The sequence below is a fragment of the Ranitomeya imitator genome, chromosome 6 (assembly GCF_032444005.1).
Source record: "Ranitomeya imitator isolate aRanImi1 chromosome 6, aRanImi1.pri, whole genome shotgun sequence".
Taxonomy (NCBI): domain Eukaryota; kingdom Metazoa; phylum Chordata; class Amphibia; order Anura; family Dendrobatidae; genus Ranitomeya; species Ranitomeya imitator.
Window position 1 is genome coordinate 564707559 of NC_091287.1, and position 23099 is coordinate 564730657.

General features: G+C 43.3%; 1 pseudogene; it reads right to left on the reverse strand.

Moving 5' to 3' along the window:
• Positions 1-23099, reverse strand: part of LOC138643205 (zinc finger protein 665-like) — a 102207-nt pseudogene that overhangs the window by 54600 nt on the left and 24508 nt on the right.

Below are 23099 nucleotides of genomic sequence, written 5' to 3' on the forward strand. Positions count from 1 at the left end.
AACGGTGGTTCCCCCCCCCCCCCCCCCCCACATATTGGGTATCCGCGTACTCAGGACAAATTGGACAACAACATTTAGGGTCCAATTTCAACTGTTACCCTTGGAAAAATATAAAACTGTTAAGCGTACCCTAAAAACTCATTTGTTCAGACTGGCCTACCGCCTCAATGTATTAACCTAACGATCCCTGTGTGGCCTATTGTTTTTATTTATATATATATATTTTTTTTTTTAAATAGGCAATCAGGTTCCTCGCACTATGTTCTCATTCACTTTATGCAGTTAATAGCCCTCTGTGTCTGTACTGCTACATACTTAGGCAGGTAACTGGTTCATGCAGCTTTACATGAACACCTGAGCCTTACACTATAGCTGGTCCGAATAACTAAAGCAATTGTTACCATCCACCTCTCGTGTCTCCCCATTTCCCCATAGTTTGTAGCTTGCGAGCAGCAGGGCCCTCACTCCTCCTGGTATCTGTTTTGAACTGTATTTCTGTTATGCTGTAATGTCTATTGTCTGTACAAGTCCCCTCTATAATTTGTAAAGCGCTGCAGAATATGTTGGCGCTATATAAATAAAAATTATTATTATATTATTATTAAACTGGAGGCTAAAAAATAATTTTTGTGGGAAAATTTTTATTTTTACGGATCTGTATTATAAACTTCTGTGAAGCCCTATGTGGGTCAAAGTGCTCACCACACCTCTAGATAAGTTCCTTAGGGGCTCTACTTTCCAAAATAGTGTCACTTGTGGGTTTAGGCACATCAGGGGCTCTCCAAACCAACATGGCGTCCCATCTCAATTCCTGTCAAATTTGCATTGAAAAGTCAGACTGCGCTCCTTCGTCTGAGCTCCGTGAGATCTGCCACGCGCCCAAACAGTGGTTTACCCCCACGTATAGGGTATATGAGTACTCAGGACAAATTGTACAACAACTTTTGGGGTCCATTTTCTCCTGTTACCCTTGGTAAAATATAACAAATTGGAGCTGAAGTAAATTTTTTGTGAAACAAAGTTAAATGTTCATTTTTATTTAAACATTCCAAAAATTCCTGTGAAACACCTGAAGGGTTAATAAACTTCTTGAATATGGTTTGGAGCACCTTGAGGGGTGCAGTTTTTAGAATGGTGTCACACTTAGTTATTTTCTATCATATAGACCCCTCAAAATGACTTCAAATGAGATGTGGTCCCTAAAAAAAAATGGTGTTTTAAAAATGAGAAATTGCTGGTCAACTTTTAACCCTTATAACTCCCTAACAAAAAAAAATTTTGGTTCCAAAATTGTGCTGATGTAAAGTAGACGTGTGGTAAATGTTACTTATTAAGTATTTTGTGTGACATATCTCTGTGATTTAATTGCATAAAAATTCAAAGTTGGAAAATTTTCAAAATTTTCGCCAAATTTCCATTTTTTTCACAAATAAACGCAAGTAATATCAAAGAAATTTTACCACTATCATGAAGTACAATATGTCACGAGAAAACAATGTCAGAATCACCGGGATCCGTTGAAGCGTTTTAGAGTTATAACCTCATAAAGGGACAGTGGTTAGAATTGTAAAAAATGGCCCGGTCATTAACGTGCAAACCACCCTTGAAGGTAAACGGGTGAAAAAAATAAAAAAAAAATAAAAAAATTCAAATCACCCCCCTTTCGCCCCAATCAAAAAAAAAAAACAAAAACAAACCTACACATATTTGGTATCGCCATGTTCAGAATCGCCCGATCTATCAATAAAAAAAAGGATTAACCTGATCGCTAAATGGTGTTGCAAGAAAAAATCAACGCCAAAATTACGTTTTTTTTTGGTCGCTGCGAGACGGCTTTAAAATGCAATAACGGGCAATCAAAAGAACGTACCTGCACTAAAGTGGTATAATTAAAAACGTCAGCTCGGCACGCAAAAAATAAGCCCTCACCCGATCCCAGATCACGAAAAATGGAGATGCTACGGGTATTGGAATTTTGTTTTACCACTTAGATAAAAGAGAACCTAGACAAGTTTGGTGTCTATGAACTCATAATGACCTGGAGAATCATAATGGCAGCTCAGTTTTAGCATTTATTGAACTTAGCAAAAAAGCCAATCAAAAAACAAGTGTGGGATTCCACTTTTTTTTTTTGCAATTTCATTGCACTTGGAATTTTTTTTCCCGTTTTCTGTTACAGGACATGGTAAAACCAATGGTATTCTTCAAAATACAACTTGTCCCGGAAAAAATAAGCCCTCACATGGCCATATTGATGGAAAAATAAAAAAAGTTATGGCTCTGAAAGAAGGGGAGCGAAAAACAAAACACGAAAAAACCTCCGGGGATAAAACTGGTACAGAAGCATGGGATTCTATTGTTCTTTGAAGGTTATATATATTGGCACCGATCAGGGCTAGAGATATGAGAATTATATATTCCGGATGTCTATCGAGGGATCTATAACTCTCTTAAACCACTAGAAGCTAAACCCAACGAGTGCAAAGTGCAGTTTTCTCCATAAGCGGTTCAGGTAAGTACACCGTGTTTAGACTTAAAAGAATCGCCCCGACGTGGTGCACCCTGTGATCCTGGTGTATTTCGTATACGAGATTCATACAGTGAGCTAGGTAGAAAAATGGTTGCCATAACACTAAGCAAAAGGGGAGGTTTCAGCCTCTACGTAAGGTCACCACAGGGGGAGTGCCTTGGATTTAGGCTAGGAAATAAGTAATGGAAGCAAGGAGTCTTCAGTGTCTTTGTCCAGGGACTAACTGCTATACAGACTTGTGATGCATCTAGATATATGCTCGCCCCTACTCCACAGCACACACCCAGCCATGAAATAAGATGCCATAACGAAATGTAAGTGTTCTTTTCAACTTGAATCCCATTTTACTTGCAATTGTATTGTACATATGATATTTGTTTTATTTTTAATATATGTTTTTATACCTCTGTAAACACTGCCTAACTTTTTTGGAGTAAAATATAAAATTACTAGCTTGTCTCTCCTTGCTCTATAACAAACTGTTGCGTCCTCTGAAGTGAATTACGCTAATTTGGGTTGGCTCCGGACCCGTTAATAATTTAGAAATTGGAGCGGACATCAGTATAATTTGTCCTGTGCAATTGGGAGTCTTTGCAGCGACCAGCGGCATTGATAATTATTGTTCCTGCCTGAGTGAGAGTAGTGATATCACCCTCGCTGCAGCGTGCCCAAAAGCCAGTACATAGCAGGCAGCCTTTCTAGCGACTAATTACCCTAGGTGCAGTACCCTGACTAACCTGAGGGTAAGAGGGGCGCTAGAGAGTTGCAAGTTCCAAACCGGAACTGGGAAGTGGGATATAGATAAGTCCCCTTCAGAAAGGACCAGGGGCAACCAAACAACCCAGTTTCATGACAAATTGGTGTGAGTGATGGGGGTGATAAAGGTATCCTCCCCGTGAACCGTGACTTATTGGTGGCAGCACGGTGGGATTCCTGACATACTGGTGGCAGCGGTGGAATAATAGAGCATTAATGATCTGGTTTGAGCAATCATTCCTCTCACTAAAAACTTGCACAGTTCTTGCGAGGACTTGGCGCAAAAAAGTTTTGGAGAACAGGCTCAGTGTTTACTAGTCCAGAGACAATTGTATTTATTTGTGATTACCCCCTCTCTTTTCTCTGTTTTTCTATCCCATCTTTTATTTGGCAATGTTGGCCGTAAAAAGAGAAGCCTGGGACACCCAGAAGAAGGACACTTGTTGGAGTATGCCCGTACCACGGCCTAGACCCCCAGGGCAAAACCAAGGCTCAACTGGTCACGGAACTGGTGCAATTTGAAACAGACCAAGCCCAGTGGCCGTAGAAGCCAGCACAAGTGTAAATGGTGCTGCAGCAGAGGTCCAACCACTGATTGCCGGCCCTACTTGCCAGGGCGGATTGGACCCAAACCTGCTGGCGGCCTTGGAACAACTCCCGCCGACAACCATGATAGACGTCTGCAGCTGATCCAGCAATACCACGAGAGCCGAGCGGCAAGCGGAGCAGGAGCACCAGATGGAGTTAGCCTGACTCCAGGTGCCGAGGTCGTCCCAGTCCAGCGGCGAGCCCAACAGCGCTCAGACCCCTAAACCCCGGTCAGAGCACTTTCCTGTGATGGAAAAGGACGGGGACTTGTAAACTTTTTTGAAAGCCTGCAGACAGTACCGGCTGCCTGGGAACGAATGGGCCTGACACCTGACCCCAGGGCTAAGAGGCAAAGCTCTGGAGGCGTTTGCTTCTCTCCCGCCAGACCAAGATGACGACTATGAGGCCATCAAGCAGGCCCTGATAACAAAGTACCATCTGACTCCTGAGGTTTACCGTAGAAAATTCCAGAACCTCCAACGTGGCCCACACAACAGCTACGATGATGTGGTGTATGGACTCGGGACCCACTTTGACCAGTGGACCCACCAGTGGACCCAAGGACTGTCAGTGACCACCTTTGCACAGCTGCGGGACCTGATGATCAAAGACCAGTTCTTACATCTTTGCCCAGCTGAGGTGCAACAGTTTGTGATGGACAGAGAGCCCAAAGACATGACTAAGGCAATGCAGATTGCCGATGCCTATGAGGTCAAGCGTAAAGCTGAAGTGCGGAAGCCAGTCACCGCCAGCTGAAGAGGGGGTAAGCCTGCCACCAATGTCAAGAATCCCATCGTGCTGCCACCAATATGTCATGGTTCACAGGAAGGATACCTTCATCATCCCCACCACTCACACCAATTTGTCATGAAACGGAGTTGTTTGGTTGCCCCTGGTTCTTTCTGAAGTGGATTTATCTATATCCCACTTCCCAGCTCCGGTTTGGAACTTGCAACTCTCTGGCGCCCCCCTTACCCTCAGGTCAGTCAGGGTACTGCACCTAGGGTAATCAGTCGCCAAAAAGGCTGCCTGCTATGTACTAGCTATTGGGCACCCTGCAGCGAGGGCAATTTAACTACTCCCACTCAGGTGGGAACAATAATTATCAATGCCGCCGGTCGCTGCAAAGACTCCCAATTGCACAAGACAAATTATGCTGCCACCAGCTCCGATTTCTCAATTATTAACGGGTCCGGAGCCAACCCAAATTAGCATAATTCACTTCAGAGGACGCGACAGTTTGTTATAGAGCAAGGAGAGACAAGCTAGTAATTTTATATTTTACTCCAAAAAAGGTAGGCAGTGTTTACAGAGGTATAAAAAGATATTATAAAGAAAACAAATATCATATGTACAATACAATTACGAATAAAATGGGATTAAAATTGAAAAGAACACTTACATTTCGTTATGTCAGCTTATCTCATGGCCGACCGTGTGCTGGGGAGGAGGAGCGAGCATACACCTAGCTGCATGCATCACAAATCTATATAGCAGCTAGACCCCGGACAAAGACACTGAAGACTCCTTGCTTCCCTTACTTATTTCCTAGCCTAAAACCAAGGCACTCCCCTGTGGTGACCTTACGTAAATGATGAAACCTCCCCTTTTACTTAGTGTTATGGCAACCATTTTTCTACCTAGCTCACTGTATGAATCTTGTATACTAAATACAACAGGATCATGAGGTGCACCACGTTGGGGCGATTCTTTTAAGTGTAAGCACGGCGTACTTACATGAACCGCTTACGGAGAAACCCGCACTTTGCACTCGTTGGGTATAGCTTCTGGCGGTTTCAGGGACTTATAGATCCTTCGATGGACATCCAGAATATATAATTCTTATCTCCAGCCCTGATCGGTGCCAATATATATAACCTTCAATGAACAATAGAAGCCCATGCTTCTGTACCAGTTTTAACCAGTACCAGGTGGGAGGGGGGAATGAGTAGGGTAGGGAGACTCGTCTGCCGCAGCATAGAACTATATAAATTCTTGAGGGAGGGGTGAAATGAGGGGTTTAGGATTCACACACAGGCAGAGTGGAAAGAGGGGGTTGGAAAGGCCCACAGCGTGTGCCTGGAAGCCATGGAATGTTAAGAGTGATACTCAAACAAGGCATATTCCCATTATAGTGACAGGTGTGTCATTCCGCAACAGAAGGTGGAGATCACTGCTAGGTCCTAGAGGTAGAAGGATATCACTATATAACAGAGATAAAAAGATCAAGAAGGTGTTTGTAGCACCAAGAGCAATGACTTTCTACAGCTGAACCAAGAACGACTGTCTGTCACACCTCACACACCCGTGACACGGGTCTCATACAGGACAAAAGCATCTTTTACTCTCTCTGAAAGACCTTGACAAAACTGACTCCGGAGAAAGGGATCATTCCACCTTTTGTCTGTGAACCATCTGCAAAACTCCTCTGCTGGCCGGTCTCCCTGCTAAAGCTGACATAATTTTGATTCAGCCAGGGCGACATGGTCGGAATCATCATAAATGAGTCCCACAGTACTAACAAATTCCTCAACCATCAGGAGTTAGGCTACTTTCACACTAGCGTCGTGCACTGCACGTCGCTATCCGTCGTTTTGCAGAAAAAAAGCATCCTGCAAAAGTGCTTGCAGAATGTGTTTTTTCTCCGTAGACTATCATTAGCGACGCATTGCAATGCTTTGCCACACGTCGCAACCGTCGCCGTGTTGCGTCAGTCCGTTGCCACCAAAAAACGTTGCTTTTCCGACCGTGCATGCGTGGCCGGAACTCCGCCCCCGCCTCCCCACACCTCACAATGGGGCAGCGGATGCGTTGAAAAACAGCATCCGCTGCCCCCGTTGTGCGCCACATACAACGCTAGCGTCGTTGCGTCGGCAGCGCACGACGCTAGTGTGAAAGTAGCCTTAATGAGAACCAGACGGAAGGGAAAAAGACCTGGCCTGGGGTCCGCCCTGGAGAGGGGAGATGACTATCCCCATCCGCTGCTCTCAGTACCCGAGGAATGAGGGCGAAACCTAAAGTATAGTTTGCAGGCCTCCCTAAAAACTACAAACTTCTCCTAAACTCCAGAGAGCCTATCTGAATCTCCCTTCATCTCTAAACTCCTGAAACGCTTGGTCCACTCTCTCGTCTCGTTCACTAACTTTGATGATTCTCCTCCTGGCCCTTTACAATCTTGTTTATGGACTCTACATTGTAAAGAAATTGCCCTTAGTAGAGTCTCTAAATCTACTAACGGCTAAATCTATTGTTCCCTGCCCCCTATCGATTTTCCCGGATCTCTGCAGCATTCCACACTATGGATCACTAGCAACTCCTCACTGTGCTCTGTTCTGACACAAGAACACCGTTCTCTCCTGGTTCTCCTCCTACCTCTGACTGTTCCTTCACTGTATCTTTTGCTGGCTCCTCTTCCCCTTACCATCGGGGGTCCTCATGACTCAGTCCTAGGCCCCCTCCTCTTCTCCTTATACACTGCCCCTATTGGACAAACCCTCAGTAGATTTGTTTTCCAGTCCCATCTCTCTGCTGATGACACCAATTATACACCTCCAGTTTGCATTATGATGCGATATTGGACTGGAAAGGACCCATATACTGTTCTTGCACAGGGGCCCTGTACTGTTTGTGTCCGCCTGTGCCAAAATCTATCCTTTTCTTACCACGGAAACTCTTACTGTTACTCGGATTCATTATCATCTTGATTGTTATAGCTCACTGCTATTTGGGCTCCTTCTCTATAAGCATTCCCCTCTTCAAGCCATCATGAATGCAGCAGCCCGACTCATTTCTATCCACTCGCTACTCAGACGCGTCCTAACTGTGACAGTGATTGGACTGATTGCCCATATGCTGTACTTCAAAATACAATATAACTATCATATTCACCCATAAAGCTCCGCACAGTGCTGCCCTACATCTCCCTTCTCATCTCTGCATCCCTTAGATCTAAGATTAACCTCTTCCCTAATCTGAACCTCCCAATCCCATCTTCAAGACTTTTCTCATGCTGCACCAGTTCTCTAGAATGCACTACCCCAAACAATCTACTTAATTCCTCGTATAATTAGTACCAACAAAGTGAGAAAAATTAATAAAATACATGTAGACAGAGACGCACTATGTACAGAACCAAATGCCAACAGAAGAGATAAAGTGCCAACTAAGTCTCATTAAAATATAGTTTATAGAAATATATTAAAACAATAATCAGAAAAATATAAATGTGGAATAAAGCAGAGTGCCAATAATTAAAGGAAGAGCACTATACACCAGTACAAGAAGATTCTAATGAATCTCATAAAAAGTACATAAAACACAAATGTCTATGACCGAAAAGACGAGGTGAGGTTTTTCTTTTGTCCAGTTCTATAATCTGTTTAAATGAAGGTCAAATATGGATAGTTTCACTTATGTTAAAAAGTTCACGTGGGATGCCTTACTTTGAATACAGTCGGTAGAAGCAAAACTAATGATACCAATTCATCGTTATTGCTTAGAAAGAAAGCAAGGCTCGTTTCTTCCTTATATCACAATACATTTTCTCCATGGATCCCGATCACCATTGAAGTCAACAAAATTTAATTTTTTTTTGTTTTTTATAGGATTTCTCACAACAGGGATATGGTTCATCTTCATCTGCATTCCCTGATACATTTAAAAATTCGATTTACTTGAATAAACGTTTTCAGAAATTTAAAACATCAAAACTTCTTTACTCCTGAGTGACATTTTCGATGTTTAATTACACTTGACTTATCTGTAAAACACTTTCCACATTGAGGACATGAATACGGTTTCTCCCCTCTGTGAATTCTTTCATGTATAATAAGATTTGGTCTACCAGTAAAGCATTTTCCACATAGTGAACAGGAATACGGCTTCTCTCCTGTGTGAGTTCGCTCATGTCTAACAAGATTTGATTTATCTATAAAACATTTCCCACATACTGTACATGGAAATGGCTTCTCTCCTGTGTGACTTCTCTCATGCGTAACAAGGCTTGTTCTATCTGTAAAGCATTTCCCACATTCTGGACAGGAATACGGCTTCTCTCCTGTGTGAATTCTCCCGTGTGAAACAAGATTTGCCTTTTCTGTAAAACGTTTCCCACATAGTGAACATGAATACGGCTTTTCTCCTGTGTGAACTTTCTCATGTCTGGCAAGATGTGATTTATTTATAAAGCATTTCCCACATACTGGACAGGAATACGGCTTTTCTCCTGTGTGAATTTTCAGATGATTAACAAGAATTGATTTTGTTGTAAAAAACTTCCCACATTCAGAACATGAATACGGCTTCTCTCCTGTGTGACTCCTCTCATGTATAACAAGATGTGATTTATCTGTAAAGCACTTTCTGCATTTTGAACAGGTGTATGGCTTCTCCACTGTGTGAATTCTTATAATCTGTGATTGGTCAGGAGAAGATACTGCATGATTAGGGAGATTATATGATACATTTGTTCTGTGAAGTTCTGGCAGTAAGGTTGTATGTTTTTCTCCAGAGGAATGCTGCATCATGATATCTTCATCTTCTCCTTTATAATTTAGTAATAACCTAACATTTCCTTTACAGTCCTTATTGGGATTTTCTGTCAATATTAAAAAAAAAAAATCAGGATTGTTTTTTTTTTTTTTTTTAATCCAAAAGTAGGCAAATATATAACATTCATATTATGCTAGAAAAATGCAAATTGCATCTTCATAGATGAAGACGACTTGAACCTTAATGCCGCCTAATGAAAGTAGCAATCCGAAAAGGCAGAATCAACCCATTAAAGAGTCTTGCCATATGAATTTAAAGCAAAAATTGGAACCTCAATTTGCAGATACATGTTTCGGGGTGTTGCAAAGTGTGAGATCTGACTAGGCTTTACGAGATGCCTCTGACTGGGGTCTTAAGGGTCACATCTCTCGTTGTGGAGAGTGACATGCAAGTGTAATGAGTCTTATAGGCCATGCAATGCTCCCTTGGAAAATGAAATATGAAAATCACCAATTCAGAGTAGAAGAGGACTTAAGCTCCAAATTAGATCTCATGCTTTGCGCTGATGGGAGGGGCAACACCCTGAAACATGTCTGCAAATTGAGATTCTAGCTTGACTTTTATCCCAAGTCAGATAGAAAGTTTCATTAAAGAGCAATATTGACTTGTAGGATTGCTACCTCCAATAAATGGCACTAGAGTTCAAGTCATCTTCATCTCTGAAGAGGCAATATGTATATTTAATTTTTTGCATGACCTTTTAGTATCCTTACTGTGGCATGTCAGGCATATCACTCTCCACAAGGAAAGATGTCCTGTTTACACAGGATGATACGCTGCCAAGAATGATGACATTTTGTGAAAACCGATTATTTCACCCAATGAATGAGCACTTTGCTTGTTCTTCGAGTCATCAGCAGCCTGCTTAAACTGTAAGAATATCGTGAAGTTAGCGCGCCTAGGGACGCTCCTTTAAGGCAATCTTGCAGTGTAAATGCTGCTCAAATCCTTTTTTTTTTTTTTTTTTTTTTTTAATTCACGCCTCTCTTTGACACCAAAAATGGCAACAAACATTGCATGTTTGACTCCAGCCTTAAAAAGTCTTTTGTATTTAACGCCTTCAGCCCCGGGCGATTTACTGTTTATCGTTTTTTTTCACTCCCCTCTTTCCCAGAGCCACAACTTTTTATTTATTTTTCCGTCAATATGACCATGTGAGGGCTTGTTTTTTTTGCAGGACGAGTTTTACTTTTGAACAACGCCATTGATTTTACCATATCGTGGACTGGAAAATGGGAAAAAAAATCCAAGGGCGGTGAAATTGCAAATAAAGTGCAATCTCACAATGTTATTTTTATTTACCTTGTTCGTTATGCTAAAACTAACCTGCCATCATGTTTCAGGGTCAGTACGAGGACAAAAATAAATAAAAAAGAACCTATGCATGTTTGTTATGTGATGAAAAAAATTCCAAAATTTCTATGAAAAAATGTTTTTTGCATTGGTTGCCATTTTCAGGGACCAGTAGCGTCTCCATTTTTCAGAATCTGCGGCTGGGTGAGGACTTATTTTTCACGGCTTGATCTGAAATTTTTATTGATACTATTTTGGGGTAAAAACGATGTTTTGATTGCCTGTGATTGTAATATTCTTGAAACCCAAATAACGTAATTCTGGGGTTTTGATTTTTTTTCTTACGTTTCGCTGTTTACCAATTGTATTAATTTATTTTATATTATGATAGATCGGACATTTCTACAGGTGACGATACAAAATGTGTATTTTTTTAGTCGTTTCATCTTTAATGGTGGAAAAGGGGAGTGATTTGAACTTTTGTGTTTTTTTGCTTTTTTTTTTTTTAACTGAGTTCAATAGTCCCCGAAGGACCCAATGAAGGCCACGGTCACAACCACAGTCTGACTTCATAGGAGACAGTGATTCTCACTTTGTTCTGCAACACTCTTCAATTGCATTATATAGTATAAGCAATCAGACAATCGCAGGTTCAAGTCCTCTAAGAAAACTAAAAGAATAAAGTGAAAAATAAAAAAAGTTTTTAAAAATTTCAATCGTACCTCCTTTTTCCGGATTAAAAAAATATAAATATATTTGGTATAAACGTTCGGTCTGGCAAATATAAAATGAATTTATCCATATGGTAAACGCCCTAAAGAGAAAAAAAAAATCAAAACGCCATCATTTCATCTTTAGTGGCTGCTTCTCCTTAAAATAAATGCAATAACAAGCAATCAAAACTTCGTTTGTACCCCAAGGTGGTATCAGTAAAACCATCGGCTCACAATGCACAAAAGAAGCCTTGACACATATCCCGGTTGACTAAAAAATAAAAAACGTGACAGGTCCTGAAAAAGATGTTTTTTTTTTTTGTTTTTTACAAACTTCTGACTTTTTTCACTAGATAATATAAAAATCTATGGCATGTTTGATATCGCCGTAATCGTCCTGACCTGGAGAATCCTACTCCCATTTTTACCATAAATACCGTAAAAACAAATCCTGCGTCAATATTTTTATCCCATTTTAAGTACACTGTATGGTAAAATGGATGATGTCCTTCAAACTGGCAACTCGTCCTGCAAAAAAAAGCAAGAGCTCATATTCCTATGGTGACATCAAAATAAAAAAGATGGGGAGGAAAGATTACAAACGTAAAAAAAAAACAAGAAAATTGGTTGCGGAGGCCAGAAATGAAAGACCATGTTTTTGGTCAAACTAACGAAAAGGAGGTCAGAGCCGAAACTTTTATATTTTAGTCTTCGCTCATTCTAGTGATAGGATTCGCCCGGGACACATAAATGCTGATTGCTCCGCCGAAAGCCTTCTGATATTCTTACCAAGGTGGAAGCTCGTCTTAAAAACCTCTAAGATGACTTTCTAGTTCTTACATACCTGCGGTAAAATGTACCGGAGATTCCTCTTCTACTTCACTCATACACGGTGGATTATTGCCCCTCGTCATCTCTCCTTCTTCTTCTTCAACCTTCACTTTGATAATCGTCTGATCTTCACCCTGATAAACCCAATGTAACACTTCTATATAATAAGCCAGCGAGATGGAAAAACCTATCACCGACAGAAGTGTGATGACCGTGGTACGGGCAAAGAGAAACCATTCAATGGAGAATGTGGAGAGCGTCTATTATCACAGTCTCAGCTCCTATTTTATTTTAGAGAACTTTGCTTGTTTTGCTTCCCTCGATTTCCTGTCTCCTGTTGTAAGCTCTGTACCTTTTTATATTAAACACTTCAGGATGTAGAAGAAGAAACGTAAAGAATCCACAGCCTTTCCGAGAGTGTGGAAACCATTTGTAACCTCAAACAAATCCCTGACTACAAGGACAGGAGTCTCCGCACTATCCTATACAAGTAGACTGGTTCAGAGCTCAGCTCCTTCTACCTGATGATTGTCCTCTGGTTGGTCCGGGGAATACTGAGGACGGGGACATCTCTCTGATGGACTTCTTTCAATGAGTTCATCTGCAGGAAATAAAACCTTTACATGTGATGATCATTTGCGGGGACCCTCGAAACATGTTTAGATTTACAGCCCCCTCCTTACACGGCTCATTGTCCTCGGTCTCCTCGTCTTCATCTATAACCACGACCTTAATATCAATCAGATCTTCAGCCTTAAGAGGAGAAAATAACGGAAAGTGAACCTTGGTTCCATTTCCTTATGGTCGTATCTCGGTGATGAGATCTTAGTATCATCTACCTGATTCTCCAGGACGTTGTGACTCTCCTCTGGACGGTCCGAGGAATGCAGAGGATGCGGACATCTCTCTGGGGGGTTTCTCTTCCTGGATCCATCTGTGGGAGACAGAAACACTCAGTGACGGAATCCATGACCGGCTGGAGATCCGTCTGTATCAATTCAATACTTATAATTCTATATCTTATTATCCAGGTAGTAATAGAAACGTGGTTCTTGTCATTGATTCGCTAAAACATCAAACTGAGGCCGGCCTCACACTAGCGAGTTTTACGGACGTCTGAGAGGTGCAAAAATTACGGATTGCATATGGTACAATTATTCTCTATGCCCCTGCTCCTATCTGCCGTATTAAACTGATCAGTATTATACGGCTTTCTACGGCCATAGAAAATCGCAGCATGCTGTGTTTGTCACCGTATTGCGCAAAAAATCCGCCAATGAAAGTCTATGGGGCCAGAAAAATACGGATTACACACGGACCAGCAGTGTGACTTGCGAGAAATACGCAGCGGTGTTCTATAGAAAAGCCGGCAATTCAGCGCGGTGTACAGTAAAATCACACTGACAGCTTACAATAGAATAGGTAGAATAAATGTGTACACATAGAATAGGTATATATATATATATATATGTCAGTAGACACATATATGTATATATATTAATATTTCATACAGCGCTAGATAGCTTTAAAGCCGGTAATTCAATTGCCGGCTTTTCATTTCTCCTTCCTAAACCCGACATGATATGTGACATGATTACATACAGTAAACCATCTCATATCCCCATTTTTTTTGCATATTCCACACTACTAATGTTAGTAGTGTGTATGTGCAAAATTTGGGCGCTCTATTAAATTAAAGGGTTAAATGGCGGAAAAAATTGGCGTGGGCTCCCGCGCAATTTTCTCCGCCAGAGTACTAAAGCCAGTGACTGAGGGCAGATATTAATAGCCTGGAGAGGGTCCACGGTTATTGGCCCCCCCCTGGCTAAAAACATCTGCCCCCAGCCACCCCAGAAAAGGCAGATCTGGATGCACTCTTCTAATAAATGATTCAGACCACACAGGACCACGTGGAAGCGCTACTGTCGGCGCAAAACGGCCGTCATCACATCCTGCTCACCTCCCTCCTTGTTTGTATCCCGATGCCGTGAAGATGCGGTGTATGCACTCTTCTAATAAATTATTCAGACCACACAGGACCGGTGAGTGTTGCCGCTTCTTTCTACGCATTGCCAGTGGTTTGTACTTGTTTCATGCGTGCACCTCTACCTGGTAGCCGGATCCTAGAGAAGGTACTATGCACCGAAGATACCGCTAGTGATTGAGGATCAGCTGTGCGGCGCCTTTTTTCCTAGACTGCTATATGATCTCTTGTATTGAGGCTGCTCCTCATGCCTCTAATTATGGCCTGGGAATGCCCGTTGAGCTGTCCAGGTCCATTTAGGAGGAGATCGGGGCCATCTTTGTGAAGCCCGCAGAGTATGCTGCAGGCTCCACTTTCCCCCCCCCATCATCGCACAGAGTGTGGGCAACGGCAGGCGCTTCCGGGAAGAGAAGGTGCCGGGGAGTGGAGGTCCGGGGTGAGGTATCTGCGGCGGCAGGGAGCGGTGATAGCAGCCTGTCAGCTGCGATCAGCACTCACCGCCAACCTGTTCAGAGCATTCAGAAGACACAGCACCGGCTAAACAGGCCAGATTGCCCTCATTATTAGCCGCCCTGCAGGGGCCCCCCGAAGCCTCTGGGCCCCGGTGCAGGGGCACATGCGGTATGTCCGCCCGTAGATATGCTTCCTTTTATACGTTTTTGTGATTTTCCACCATATAACGTAACACGCCTTTATTTCAGATGTATAATGCAGCATGAGACCACATCTGTTTTCCTACATTGTGGAGTAAATGTACAACCACTGAACGTCGGGTGAAACATTTCTGTGCTGAGGATTTTGCTACAATCTTCGTTCCTCCACGTATTGCACATACCGGCTGACTTCTCTGACACTGTCCTTGAAAACTTCTCAATTCTGGACGGTCGGCGTACATTACTATCCCTGTATTTATGTCTCCTCTCACCTGGTGACGTGCGGGGCTGGGCGTCCTCCATCATGACGTCCTCGTACAGATCCTTGTGTCCTTCTAGAAACTCCCACTCCTCCATGGAGAAATAGACGGAGACGTCCTGACACCTTATAGGAACCTGACAGACAATAATAGTGTCATTACCCAGAATCCCCCAGTATCGGGGTCCTGTATAATCTCCCAGCAGTCACCTCTCCTGTCAGCAGCTCAATCATCTTATTGGTCAGTTCTAGGATCTTCTTATTGCTCCTCTCATGTATTGGGGGAGGATCTGTGATGAGGCTCCGCCTCCTGCTCCACCCTCCTGACTCATGGCTGCCGGGAGTCACACAGTCACTTGTCTTCTTCACTAGTGTGTAGTCCTGTGTAAGGAGAGACGCTGATAAATATCATTATCTGCACTATAAACCGTCACATAGAACTTTCTAAAGTCTTATAATCCGCCTCTTTCCGCCCAAATTCCTCTCTTCAATCTGTATAGTAGACATGGAAATATCTCTGAAAACCTTACCGACATTGTGGAAGACTTCAATAACTGTTGTACATTGTTGATACGATGCTCCAGGTTCTCTGAGTGAATATGCACTTTTCCGACAATCTTGACTTTAGTGACTAAACAACTTCCTTAAACGCCTCAAGGAAGAATTTACAGCCACCATGAAACCATGATGACCGACTCCTACAGAAGAAACCTGGCCAGTTTCCAGCTGTTGCTCCTACAGAAGAAATCTGGCCAGTTTCCAGCTAATGCTCCTACAGAAGAAACCAGGCCAGTTTCCAGCTAATGCTCCTACAGAAGAAACCTGGCCAGTTTCCAGCTGATGCTCCTACAGAAGAAACCAGGCCAGTTTCCAGCTGATGCTCCTACAGAGGAAACCTGGCCAGTTTCCAGCTAATGCTCCTACAGAAGAAACCAGGCCAGTTTCCAGCTGATGCTCCTACAGAAGAAACCAGGCCAGTTTCCAGCTGATGCTCCTACAGAGGAAACCTGGCCAGTTTCCAGCTGATGCTCCTACAGAGGAAACCTGGCCAGTTTCCAGCTGATGCTCCTACAGAAGAAACCAGGCCAGTTTCCAGTTAATGCTCCTACAGAAGAAATCTGGCTAGTTTCCAGCTAATGTTCCTACAGAAGAAACCTGGCCAGCTTCCAGCTGATGCTCCTACAGAAGAATACTCAAACAGGAGAAAAATACGAGCTCTACTGGGTATATATATAAAATATAACAAAGTTTATTTAGAAATACACAAAATATATATATAATAATGTAGGAAGAGCATATAAAAGCAACACATGTGCAGAGGATAACACACTAGGGTCGACAGGACCCGCCGCAAACCTAATCCATATGTGCCCCACAATAATCAACTCCTAAAGTGCATGTGCAGACGGATAATGGGACACTAGTAAGTGTACCTGCCGGGTAAAGTATGGAACAAACCTCCCTAAAGAAACTGTAGGTAAATCCCCATAGTGGGGTAATAATGATCTCAGGGGGTCGGCGGATGCTTACCGCTGGCTAGGGTGGACGGATCCTGGACTGGGTGTGTGGAAAACGCCTCCCGACGCGCGTTTCGCTTTTATATGCTCTTCCTACATTATTATATATATATTTTGTGTATTTCTAAATAAACTTTGTTATATTTTATATATATACCCAGTAGAGCTAGTATTTTTCTCCTGTTTGAGTATGTGATTTTGAGTGGGTATACTCTTGGTGCTTTTTGGGCTACTTTGTGCCCTCCCTACTGACGGGAATATGTCAGTGAGGTTCTTGTGGCTACTAATTCTCTCTGTTCTTCACAGCTGACCTCTATGTCAATATGGACTTCCGTGCCCGCGATCAGACGTGGCGGGCACTGATTAACGACACAGTGCATGATGACACCGAAGGGTGTTCTGTGGGAGCGGATAAAAATGTACAGGATGTGATTAATAAGTTTAAGGATCTATTAAGGAAAAGGACACGTATTTGGTGGAACCATGCGTTCCTGGAGAAGTACCTACAAAAAGACCTGATACCTCGAGGCCTCAGAGTGCAGGTTTTTCCCTCGTTTCCCATTGATGATGAAACTTTTAAAAACAACTGGGAGACCCTTACTAACACCTGCTCAAGGGGATTTCTCGAACTTTTGAGAAATATGAATCAGGACTCCCTGGCCTCTTTGGAGGGTGAGATAGAGGAACTACAAGTGATTCTGCGGAGGGACATGACTACTGATGCCCTAAAAAAATTTAATGATGAAATGGATTCCCTCTCTCAAAAGTGGGCCAATGAAATTCAAACCACTAAAAGTAAAAAATTCCAGCGAGATGTGGAAGACAAGAGATTGTCACGGGTCTATAAGTGGCGTAACAGTAATGATAGATCAAGGCCCTTATTTAGAAATTCATCATATTCTAGATCACGTTCGACATCTATTAGGTCCAACTTCTCGGGGGAAGAGGAAATGACATCCAAAAATATGAAATCAAATGGTGCCACGGGCAGCACGTCATATTCCAAACAAACTACAAGACAGACTAACAAGTCTAAAAATAATACTGGGGTGCCATCCGACCCCCAGGGAGGGCTACAGGTAGTCAATTTATCTTCTTACCAACTCACTGATGTTCAATTAAAACTGCTTTCTAAGGGTCTTTCGTTTTCTCCCACTAATGCATTTCATTTATTTACAGCTATAAAGGATCTACACTTGTTCTCCCGTAAGTTGTTATTGAAGAAACTTCATCACAAAAGGAATTTATTTGAACCCATGAGTGAGACCGAGAGGGAAACTCTCCAGAACTTGGAGGACCTTCTGGACGAACAGGTTGGTCCACATGTTGATAGATTTCCTCCCTCATCCTTACCCAGATCTACGAGGTTCCCCCCCTTGTCTCTGAGCCCAGCGATTGAAGTCTTCACTAAATGCGTTAGTGAGGACTTTAAGAAACTTTAAACAAGAAGACGCTATGACAATTTGACGCATAAGGAGCGTTTGGCCCTATCTGAATTACAATCTTTACCTGATGTCATCTTTAAGTCAGCAGACAAGGGGGGGAACATCGTGATTTGGCCTGAGGATAAGTACGAACATGAGGCTCTCAGACAGCTGAGAGACTCTAAGACTTACTCCAGACTGTCGTACAATCCTCTGGTTTCTTTCTCTCTCGGTCTCCAGGGTATTCTGGTCCGGGCTCTGGACAATAATATTATTACCAAACAGGTACTGGATGGTTTAACGGTGAAATATCCAAAGATTCCAACTTTCTACCTCCTTCCTAAAATCCACAAAGATGCCCTCAACCCCCCGAGGCGTCCTATTGTGTCGGGGATTGGGGGTCTTTGTAACCCCGTATGTCAATTTATTGACTTTTATCTTAAACCCCTCGTGGAACCATTACCGTCCTATGTACGTGACACAACGGACGCCCTGGCGAGGGTTGATGGCATCTTTGTGGACCATGATACCCTGATGGTGACCGCCGACGTGGAGAGCCTCTACACCTGCATTGATCACCAACATGGCATCGACGCGGTCCGCCTCTTCCTGGGGGCCTCCGACCGTGACGGCCCACTTTGTGATTTTATCCTCGAGCTGCTGCACTACGTCCTCACCCACAACTTTTTTGTCTATAAAGACCAATTCTATCTACAGAGGCGTGGCACAGCCATGGGCGCGGCCTGTGTGCCCTCGTACGCAAATCTCTTCCTAGGTTCTTGGGAGAGATCCATTTTTTGCGACGAGGGCCCGCGGGCCGCCTCCCATGTGCTGTGCTGGCATAGATATATAGACGACATTTTCTTTTTGTGGGATGGGACTGTGCAGCAGCTCGGGGAATTCATGGAGACGCTGAATCAGAATTCTATGAACATCTTTCTTACCTATACTTATGACACCAAGAAAGTTAATTTTTTGGATGTCACTTTTGAGGTAGATAGTGATAGATCTATCCAAACAGATGTATATCGTAAGCCCACATCTGTAAACTCTCTGATTCATGCGTCTTCAGCACACATTAGATCTACGATTAGGGCCGTCCCGGTCGGACAGTTCCTTAGGATGAGGCGGATCTGTTCGTCGGATGCCAAATTTGAGGCACAGGCCTCTGATCTGAGATCTAGATTTAATGCACGCGGCTACTCTAACCGGTGCATTAAACACGGATATCGCAGGGCGAGGGCTACTCCACGCGGTGATCTCCTCAGAGGTACCCAAGCCCGCACACCTTCCTCTAACGACGGACCTATTCGGTTTATATCGACATTCAATCATGAATGGGAGGACATGCGGCAGATCCTTTCCAAACATTGGTCAATACTAGGTACTGAGCCCTCCCTGGGGATGTCGGTGGGTGAATATCCCCTTATGACTGCACGGAGGTCCAAAAATCTGAAGGACCTCCTAGTCAGCAGTCACTATGTGCCCACCCCGAGGCATCCATTTGGGTCTAAGGGCCCTACTCCAGGATTTATACCTTGCGGGCGCTGTCTTGCCTGCGCAAATGTCCTGCGCAGCTCCACCTTCTGTAGCTCTGATGGTAGTAAAACTTTTGAAATCAGGCACAGGATTTCCTGTAACAGTACAAACGTGATATACTACGCTACCTGTGGGTGCCCTAAAATTTATGTAGGACTCACTTCGAGGGAGCTCAGAGTCAGGATTCGGGAGCATGTGCGGGACATTTGCGCGGCCAAGACAGCGCCCGATATCTCCCTCCTCAAAACCGTCCCCCGCCATTTTAGACAACATCACAACAGCGATCCATCTTCTTTTAAGGTGAGGGGGATTGATGTTATCCATTTGGGTATAAGAGGGGGTAATTATAAGAAGATATTAGCGCAGGTAGAAACAAAATGGATCACAACACTAGATACTCTGACCCCTAAGGGTCTTAATGAATCATTGTCTTTTTCCTCCTTCTTGGGACCTTAATAAGTTATGTAATTGCCATCACATCCTGATGCAGACTCATATTTGCTATCCACGTACATCTTTATAGGGTGTTTTTATGTTTTTGTTTTTGTTTTTATGTTTCTGTATATTGATTACTTTATTCACATCTTTCAGTAGGACCTGCAATAAATGGGTCTGATTCGGGGAATTATTCCATACTAATGGTGCCACTCAGAGTGTTTCTTTTGTGGAGGATACGGCCGAGGACTTGGAGATGTCTGACGGAGATGGAACTCTTCAGAACCACATATGAATAACTTCTATGCGATATATCATACATTTATGTGTTTATGTGCGATTTCCATCTCTGTGTTTTGTATTGATCTGTACCTTTATATACTTTCCCTGTGCCACAAACCTTCTGATTGGCCCTTATTTGTGACCGGTGTCTGGGATCCACTTGGGTCTATATTTACATTGGTGACGCAGTGTGTTATGAAGGCAATCCAGTGACACAGTGTGCCAGCAATCAGAGCACATACAGTGATCAGACAATAACCCAAAAACAATAGAACGAGCTCTGAGACGTGGAATCTCTGTAGACTGCAACCTGAACCTATCCTAAACACAACTAAAGGCAGCTGTGGATTGCGCCTGACAATACCTATGCAACTCGGCACAGCCTGAGGAGCTGACTAGCCTGAAGATAGAAAAACAAGCCTGGCTTGCCTCAGAGAAATACCCCAAAGGAAAAGGCAGCCCCCCACATATAATGACTGTTAGCAAGATGAAAAGACAAACGTAGGGATGAAACAGATTCAGCAAAGTGAGGCCCGATATTCTAGATAGAGCGAGGATAGCAAAGAGAACTTTGCAGTCTACAAAAAACCCTAAAGCAAAAAACCACGCAAAGGGGGCAAAAAGACCCACCGTGTCGAACTAACGGCACGGCGGTACACCCTTTGCGTCTCAGAGCTTCCAGCAAAACGAATTGACAAGCTGGACAGAAAAAGAAGCACAAAAAGCAAAGAAGCACTTATCTAAGCAGAGCAGCAGGCCACAGGAAAGATCCAGAAGCACAGATCCAACACTGGAACATTGACAAGGAGCAAGGAAGACAGAATCAGGCGGAGCTAAATAACAAAGCAGCCAACGAGCTCACCAGAACACCTGAGGGAGGAAGCTCAGAAGCTGCAGTGTTGTGAATTCTGTGGCTGAATTCACTCCTGTGGTCACAAGTGGTACTGCAGCTTCTGGGCTTCCTTCCTCAGGTGTTCTGGTGAGCTCATTAGCTGCTTCGTTACTTAACTCCGCCTGATGCTGCTATCCTTGCTCCTTGTCAATGTTCCAGTGTTGGATCTGAGCTTCTCCTGATTGTTCCTGTGTCCTGCTGCTCTGTATAGCTAAGTGCTTTTTTGCTATTTTGTTGTTTTTTTTTTTCTGTCCAGCTTGTCTTTTGTTTTGCTGGAAGCTCAGACGCAAAGGGTGTACCGCCGTGCCGTTAGTCCAGCACGGTGGGTCTTTTTGCCCCCTTTGCGTGGTTTTTGCTTTAGGGTTTTTTGTAGACTGCAAAGTTCGCTTTACTGTCCTCACTCTGTCTAAGATTATCGGGCCCCACTTTGCTGAATCTATTTCATCCCTACGTTTTGTCTTTTCATCTTACTCACAGTCATTATATGTGGGGGGCTGCCTTTTCCTTTGGGGTATTTCTCTGGGGCAAGTCAGGCCTATTTTTCTATCTTCAGGCTAGCTAGTTTCTTAGGTTGTGCCGAGTTGCCTAGGTAGTTGTTAGGCGCAATCCACAGCCACTTTTAGTTGTGTTTAGGATAGGATCAGGTGTGTGGTCTACAGAGTTTCCACGTCTCAGAGCTCGTTTCTTTGTTTTTGGGTATTTGTCAGATCACTGTGTGCGCTCTGATCGCTAGGCACACTGTGTCTCTGGATTGCCTTCATAACACCTTTCATTAGCCGACATAACAGTACTAGGAGCCATCTAATGATTCTCAATAGAGGGAAAGAAAAAGTTCTGACATCATTTTTTTTTTTTCCTCTGCTCTGTGTTCACTTTTTTTTTTTTTCCCCTAGACATTTGGGTGTTTCTGGACACAGGTGTGGACATGGATATTCAGGGTCTGTGCTCTTCAATGGATAATCTCGTTATAAATGTACAAAAGATTCAAGATACTATTGATCAGAAATATATGCTAGAACCAAGAATTCCTATTCCTGATTTGTTTTTTGGAGATAGAACGAAGTTTCTAAGTTTCAAAAATAATTGTAAGCTATTTCTGGCCTTGAAACCTCATTCTTCTGGTAATCCTAGTCAACAGGTTTTGATTATTATTTCTTTTTTGCGCGGCGACCCTCAAGACTGGGCATTTTCTCTTGCGCCAGGAGACCCTGCATTGAGTAGTGTCGATGCGTTTTTCCTGGCACTCGGATTACTGTACGATGAGCCTAATTCAGTGGATCAGGCTGAGAAAAATTTGCTGGCTTTGTGCCAGGGTCAGGATGATATAGAAGTATATTGTCAGAAATTTAGGAAATGGTCAGTACTCACTCAGTGGAATGAATCTGCGCTGGCAGCTTTGTTCAGAAAGGGTCTCTCTGAGGCTCTTAAGGATGTCATGGTGGGATTTCCTATGCCTGCTGGTTTGAATGAGTCTTTGTCTTTGGCCATTCAGATCGGTCGACGCTTGCGCGAGCGTAAATCTGTGCACCATTTGGCGGTACTGCCTGAGGTTAAACCTGAGCCTATGCAGTGCGATAGGACTATGACTAGAGTTGAACGGCAGGAATACAGACGTCTGAATGGTCTGTGTTTCTACTGTGGTGATTCCACTCATGCTATTTCTGATTGTCCTAAGCGCACTAAGCGGTCCGCTAGGTCTGCCGTCATTGGTACTGTACAGTCCAAATTCCTTCTGTCCATTACCTTGATATGCTCTTTGTCGTCGTTTTCTGTCATGGCGTTTGTGGATTCAGGCGCTGCCCTGAATCTGATGGATTTGGATTATGCTAAACGTTGTGGGTTTTTCTTGGAGC